The following is an 8,272-nucleotide window of genomic DNA, read 5'->3' on the forward strand; positions in this document are numbered from 1 at the left end:
CATAGTACTCATGATTGGTTATATCCGATGGACACATAAATATATCTGTGGTAAGAATTGTTCAGTTTTTGGTCTTTAGTGGTATGTTTGGCAGTTAACTAATGGTGGATCTTGTGCCTAAAGAGTTTAGTCAGCTATTCACGTACTGTTGATGCTTCGAGCTACAAGTCCATAAGGTCCCCTTGGTAGCTTGGATAATGTTGAGAATCATTTTTTGGGTCAGTTTGAAATGTTCAAATTGACAAGAGGGGATTCAATTATATATGATACAATTGAACTGGTTAATTATATATGATATAATTGACTAAATGTATGAGATACATTATTTTGGAGAAAATTGGATATAAATATTTGTATCAAGTAGAGGAGAAATTACTATAATAGATATATGATATCAAACTATAGGTTAAGAATATAATATGATTATATTCATTATTTAATTAATTAGGCGATTATGAGATAATTGGCTGAGAATTTCTCCGGAATCGTGCGAAAGTGGGAAGATCGAATTCGGTTCTTGTAACTTAAGAATAAAAATGAAAATTGTTTTCATTTTGAAATATTTTTCAAAAATTCGCTCACTGTGTGAAAAATTTACAATCGCTAAGTGTTGAGAGCCTATGCGATAGCGCCCATCGTCCTAAACAATACACACCTGCATATTAAACGATCGCACACAATTTCTAAACGATTGCTTACCTTTTCTAAATGTTCGCATAGCGCGCCAAGCAAACCTAAACGATTGCTTACTATTAGCTAGATGATCGCTTAGTAAAACCTATATGATCATGTACCTTTCTCTAACCGACAAGCACCCAACTATACGATAGTCATCTACTATCTCTCACTTGCTTGTTCGTACTACACAATCATTTTTTCCTTTTCCCTCTATTAATTCTATCAAAGTTCACCATTTAGATTCTCACTTCAAGAATACCGAGGGCTTCGAGTGGTAAGTGCGCTGCCGTTTGTATAGACGATCGTGGTGTTGTTAGGCGACGGTTTGCTGGGCGATAAGGAGCGTAGAGGTGTTAGCTTCCGCTGAATTGAGTTTGAGTGAAGATTGTCTTTAACTGGTATGTATACTCAGTCTTTTGTATTTTAATTGTTAAAGCATGCCTATAATTAGTGTTATAATGCATATCTATTTATTAGAATGTATGTGTGGTAAATATGTCACAATGAAATCAGAAAGATCTGCATCCGCTCATGGATACTCTTGTTTAAGAGTTCCTTTAATTGGTATCAGAGCCAGGTTAGGGTCACTGGACCACATTGAAAAACATCCCCAAGTATCTTCGGAGAACGAGGGACTACATGCTCGGGTATAGATCTAGAGATTTGATCCTTACTGGATACACGGATTCTGACTTTCAGACTAATAGGGACTCTCGTAAGTCCACATTAGGGTTAATCTTTACTCTTAATGGAGGAGCTGTAGTGTGGCGAAGCACTAAGCAGGGGTGCATCGCTGACTCCACCATGGAGGCGGAGTACGTAGCGGCTTGTGAGCTGCTAAGGAGGTCGTCTGGCTCAGGAAGTTCTTGAAAGAATTGGAAGTTGTTCAAGATATGTTTAGGCCCATTACCCTCTATTGTGATAATAGTGGGACTGTGGCGAACTCCAAGGAGCCTAGAAGTCACAGGCGCGGCAAACACATAGAGCGAACGTATCATCTGATCGACGAGATAGTGCATTGAGAAGACGTAATTGTCACGAAGATTGTTTTGGAGCAGAATGTTGCTGACCCGTTTACGAAGGCTCTCACGGCTACAGTGTTTAAGAGTCACCTTCAGAGCTAGGTCTTCAGAATCACCCGCGGCTAGACTAGGGCAAGTGGGAGATTTTCTTGTACTGGGCTTTTATGTCCTAGTTTATTGTTTTGTACTAGGGCATACATGCTTAATCCTGTGGATGGTCCACTTCAATGTGGCGAAGTTGAATGGGTCTACTATTGATGAGGGAAAAAAGGTTAGCATAATCCTACATTCTTTGCCGGAGAGCCTCCCGTATTTTTTTAGTAATATGATACTTAACAAAGTGAAATAGACCCTTACAACTCTCCTCAACGAGTTACAGACCTACCAATCTTTACTGAAAAATAAAGAGAGGAAGAAGGCTGAGGCAAATGTTGCTTCATCTTTCAGGATGTTCCATAGAGGTTCGACCACAGGAACGAAGTCTACACCTTCTACTTCTAACTATGGATAGGGGAAGAAAAAAAAGGTGGTAAGGAGAAAGGGAAGGCGCCTACTAACCCACCACCTGTCGCCCCAAGAAGGCATCCGCTGCTGGTTGAAAAGGGAAAATGTTTCCACTGCAATCAGGACAGACACTGGAAGATGAACTATCCTCGTTGGCTGAAGGAAAGGAAGGCCGCCAAGGCTAAGGCCAAGGTAGATAAATGTAAATATGATTTACTTGTACTTGAAACTTGTTTAGTGGAGAATGATGATTCTGTCTGGATAATTTATTCAGGCGCCATTAATCACGTTTGTTTTTCTTTTTAGTGGATTAGATTCTGGCGACAACTGGAGGCTGGTGAGATGACGATGCGAGTAGGCACCGGGCATGTCGTCTTAGCTGTGGCAGTGGGAGGGATCCAGTTATCTTTACAGAATAGGTTTCTTGTTTAAATGAAGTATATATTGTTCCTGAACTTAAGAGGAACCTTATTTCTGTAAAGTGCTTGCTGCAATGTAAATACATTATTTCGTCTAATGTAGATAAAGCATTTATTCATAAAGATGGTGTTAATATTTGTACAGTGTATCTGGAAAGTAACTTGTATGTGCTAAGACCGTTAGCCATAAGTTCCTTCCATAACACAGAGTTATTTAAAACTGTCGTAACTCAATCTAAACATCGACGAATTTCTCCAAAATAAAATGCCTAACTTTGGCACCTTCGATTAGAACACGTCAATCTCAATAGGATTGAGAGATTGGTGAAGAATGGACTTCTAAGTAAGTTAGAAGAAACTTCTTTACCGGTGTGTGAATCTTGCCTTGAGGGTAAGATGACTAAAAGATCTTTTACTGAAAAAGGTTATCGAGCCAAAGAGCCTCTTGAGTTAGTACATTCTGACCTTCATGGTCCTATGAATGTGTGAGCCTCAGGTGGCTATGAGTATTTTACTGATAATTACTCTAGGTATTGGTATGTTTATCTTATGCAACGAAAGTCTGAATCCTTTGAAAAGTTCAAAGAGTTCAAGGCTGAAGTTGAAAACACATTCGATAGATAGATTAAAACACTTTGATCAAATCGAGGTGGAGAGTTTTTGGACTCGGCATTCCAGAACTATTTGATAGAACATGGAATCGCTTCCCAACTCTTAGCACTAGGTACACCTCAGCAAAATGGTGTAGCGGAGAGGAGAAATAGAACATTGTTGGACATGGTTCGTCGATGATGAGTTATTTTTCCTTACCTGACTCGTTTTGGGGTTTCGCAATGGAGACTGCGGTATACATACTCAATTATGTTCCCTCCAAGAGTGTTGCGAGAACACCTCTGGAGTTGTGGAACAGGCGTAAAGCTAGTTTATGTCACTTCCGCAGTTGGGCTCCCCTACACATGTTCTTAAGGTAAATCCCAAGAAGTTGGAATCACGGTCGAGGTTATGGCTCTTTGTAGACTACCACAAAGGTACACGAGGGTGTTATTTTTACGATCCCTCAGAAAATAGGGTGTTTATTTCCACGAACGCTACTTTCGTGAAGGAGGATCATATTAGGGAGCACAGTCCACGAAGTAAAGTCGTGTTGCATGAGATTTCCAATGAAACTATTGAAACTTCAACAAGAGTTTTTGAAGAGCTTGCTTCATCAGCAAGAGTTGTTGATGGTAGTTCATCTAGTAGGTTGGTTCCACCTCAAGAGTTGAGGGAACTTTGATGCAATGGGAGGGTTACGAACCTACCCGTTTGCTATCTGGGTTTCACAGAAATCCTCGCTATGGTAAAGATGGCGATGTTTAGGATCCGTTGTCTTATCAGAAGGCAATAGAGCATGTCGACTGGGATGAATGGGTCAAGGCCTTGGATCTCGAGATGGAATCGATGTACTTCAACTCAGTATGGGATCTTGTAGATCAGCCTGATGGGGTAAGACCTATAGGTTGTAAATGGATCTACAAGCGCAAAGGGGTGCTAATGGGAAGGTGCAAACCTTCAAGGCTCGACTTGTGGCAAAGGGTCATACCCAGGTAGATGGAGTCGACTATGAGGAGACTTTCTCACCTGTTACCATGTTAAAGTCGATCTGCATCCTCCTGTCCATTACAGTTTGTTATAATTATGAGATTTGGCAAATAGACGTGAGACGGCCTTTCTGAATTGCAATCTTGAGGAGACCATTTACATAGTGCAACCCGAGGGATTCATAGCCCAAGATCAAGAGCAAAAGGTTTGCATGCTAAATCGATCCATTTATGGGCTGAAATAGACGTCTAGATCATGGAACATACGGTTTGATACTGTGATCAAGTCGTATGCCTTTGATCAGGACATTGATGAACCTTGTGTCTACAAGAAGATTGTCAACGCTTCAGTAGTTTTCTTAGTGTTGTATGTAGACGATTTACTACTCATTGGGAATGATGTAGGTCTACTGACTGCAGTTAAGAACTGGCTAGTGACCCAATTCCAAACGAAAGATTTGGAAGAGGCTCGGTTTGTTCTGGGTATACAAATCTTTCAGGATTGTAAGAACAAAGTCCTAGCATTATCTCAGGCATTGTACATTGATAATTGGTAGAAATACAAGTTATTACAGCTTAAATAAGTAAAACAATGAGAGAATGTGATGGTAAAATAAGCAATATCATGTCCGAAAATGCTAAATTGTAAGGAATTGCGATCGCAAGCATTCATCGCATATTAGTAGTTAATTTACCTATTTTGTGTAGGTACAATGCGATGGCGCATATGAAATTGCGATCCAAAGGAATAATGCGTCAGCACACATGAAGATTGCGATCGCAAGTCATGCAATCATGAGAAGTTTCTTAAAAAGGTGGCTGCATAGAGACCTCGCATCAAGGCGACAGCATAATAAATCATGATGGGACGGAAAGGTGATAACGGTCGATTCCAAATGTAGTTGACATGCCATTAAAAGTCACACTATAGCAAGTACACTCAACTTTCGGTGACCATTAAATGACGCAACAGAATAGAGGAATTAATGCCGCCAATCATTGCAATCATTAGGAAGAAAGGCTGCTTCACCTTGAAATCAATAAAAACCGAAGGCCACCAGTGTAAAAGGGAGTTAGAAAGTTGTCAGATAGTCCATTCCCGCGTACACTTATACATAGAGGACGGAGAGAGAGCAAGGAGACGAGGAAGCCAAGAGATCAATCCCGGACAGATCGAGAGACTGTCGAAAAGCAATACAAAGAGAGAGGGCCAACACTTGCGAGAGCAAGAATCCACATTAAGAACAGAGTTGAAGTGATAAAAGAGCAGTGTAAAAGGCCACAGGAAGCAAGAGATTGCTTACCGAGCTTGTTATATCTCACTTCCATTTGTTATTTTGTATTTAGTACTTTGTTTACAAAAAATGGAAATCTAATTTCAATCTATGTTCAATGTCTTCATACCTCACATGAGTAGCTAAATTTCTGAATGGGTTGAGAAGTACTTAGCTAGTATGACTTAAGATTTACATTTTATGTGTTCATCTTGTCTTATGTATGCATCATACATCATTTGGACATATTAGAGAGAGTAATCTAAAGATAGAATCTAGGCTTGAAAGAGTCAGATTAGAATCTAGGCTTGAGAAAGTCGGATTAGAATCGTATAAGCAAGAAATAGAAACATAGACATAAGTTCTATTGCTATTTACACATCGCATGCGCCCTAAAAGTAGGAGTGATTGTATGTGGTCACCTTGTTTTATGTGTGCATCATTCATCATCGCATAGGCAATAGTAGAGGCTTAGAAATAAGTCCTATCGACTGTTTCGCATACACATCGCATGTGTCCTAGAAATAGGAATTATGGCATTCTGCATTGAGAAATGGAGTGTTGTTATTTATGTGTAGCACGATCGCATAACTTGTGCACAATCTTAGGAATGTTTGCTAAACCCCTTCTCAACCCTTTCATCGCATGCTTATCGTAACTCTACGCTTTCATCAACTATGTGTTTAACTCCATTGCATAGGAAAAATCTAGATCAAAACACTACCCACTTCATTATTTTTACCACCGCAATAGAATCAAAGAGTGTCGCATATCTACTTAGTAGTCCCTGTGTTCGACCCTGGACTTACCAGGAAACCTAAGAAGGCTTATACTTGGGTCTTGTTAGGGAAACTTTCATGATCACCGCATAACACACATCACCGCAAACTCACACCACATCGCATCACAATTTCACGCATCAAGTTTTTGGCGCGATTGCCGGGGACTATGGTATATATTGCGCTAACAACAAACCTTTTTTTATTTTCTTTGCAGCTTTTGACCTATGTTCATTGCCATTCCTTTGATAAAGGAAGAAGCCAGCGTTGCATGATCAAAGGACATGCTCCTGAGCCCAATTACGACCTAGAGATCGAAAGAACATTTCGCAGAAGACAGAGAAACAGACGCCGACAACAAGGAAGAACTCACAAAATGACTAAACAACTGGAAGAACGAGTCGCGAATGCAAATAACATAATGGCAAATTCTATCCTCCTAGCGAATGATCCCAATAGACCCATCCGGGACTATGCATCACCAAACTTGTATGATTTCTCCCCAGGAATCATGAGGCCAGCATTGGATGGATCAAGGTTTGAGATGAAGCCGGTCATGTTGCAAATGATTCAGACAACAGGATAGTTTGGTGGACAACATGGCAAAGATCCACACGCCCACCTCCGAAGCTTCATTGAAATTTGTAACATTTTTGTGTTCCCTAATATCTCCGCTGAAGAAGTTCGACTCACGCTATTCCTATTCTCACTATACGATAAAGCAAGAAAATGGGCATATTCCCTCGAACCAGGAGAGATAACTTCATGGGAACAGGTTGTGGAGAAGTTCATGAAGAAGTATTTCCCTCCTACAGAGAATGCTAGAAAGAGGAAGTTAATCACAAATTTTGAACAAGAAGAAGACGAATCGCTCAGTGACGCATGGGTGAGGTTCAAGAGATTAGTGCGCGACTGCCCGCACAATGGATTGCCAAACTGCCTCCAAATGGAGATTTTCTACCATGGATTAAATCTTGCATCGCAAACAACTGCCAATGCGGCAGCAGCAGGCAGTCTGCTGGACAAGAATTATGATGAGGCAAAGAACTTTCTTGATCGCATATTGAAAAACCATGAGGATTGGCAAGAAAGCGATCAACGAGTAAAACCCAGAGAAGGTAACGCAAATAATGGTGCCATCGCATCTTTGCAAAATCAAGTGAATGTGATGATAAATTTGTTACAGGGCATCACAATCAACAATCCTGGAACGCAAAGAGGGCAAGTCAATGGAATAGAACAGATAAGCACCAGTTGTGCTACATGTGGAAAATCGCATTTTGTTGAAGAGTGTCCATGGAACCTGCAGTCAATATACTATGTCAAGAATAACCCTTTTTCAAATACATACAACCCCGGATGGAGAAACCACCCTAATTTTACCAACCTATGCTGCAAAAAGGAGGACCATCAGGATTTTTCCAACGAACTAACGGTTAATAGCAACAACAAGCCACCAGCTTTCAAGCACCGCATCATCCTCTCTGGAGAACCTGTTAAAAAATTACATCGAAAAAAATTAGATGGTCCTCCAAAACTAGACGACTTCCATCCACAATCTAGAAATCCAAATAGGACAGATTGCGGAGAGCTGAAAAATCGACCGCAGGGGACCCTACCGAGCTCAACTGAGCTCTCACGCAACCTGGGGAACACAGGGAAAGAACACTGCCAAGCAGTTACCCTGTGAAGTGAAAAGACGTCAGCGAAAGTTAGGAAAGAGCCTTGCAGGACCGATTCAAATGCGATGGAATCAAAGAAACCGTTGACACAAAATGAGTCAGAAGAGCCCATAGTTATGGAACATGAAGTTGCGACCACCTCTAAGCCTGAAGACCATGAAACAGTTAAAGTGCAGCTACCGGCATTCCCATGAAGACTGAAAAAGAAGCAAAACGACGAAGGTCAGTATCATCGATTCCTCAAAATATTAAAACAATTACACATCAATATTCCATTTATAGAAGCGATAGAGCAGATACCGAAATATTCAGATTTTGAAGGATATGATGTCGA

The 8,272-nt window shown here is 40.6% G+C and overlaps 1 non-coding gene across 1 annotated transcript; it reads right to left on the bottom strand.

The window, feature by feature from the left end:
• Positions 1–7,079: 7,079 nt before the first annotated feature.
• Positions 7,080–7,186, bottom strand: LOC120070465 (small nucleolar RNA R71). The gene has a single exon (XR_005479960.1). It is a non-coding gene; the product is annotated as a small nucleolar RNA R71 (small nucleolar RNA).
• Positions 7,187–8,272: the final 1,086 nt, after the last annotated feature.

Source organism: Benincasa hispida, chromosome 1, assembly GCF_027475165.1.
Source record: "Benincasa hispida cultivar pf3 chromosome 1, pf3_genome.v1.1, whole genome shotgun sequence".
NCBI lineage: Eukaryota > Viridiplantae > Streptophyta > Magnoliopsida > Cucurbitales > Cucurbitaceae > Benincasa > Benincasa hispida.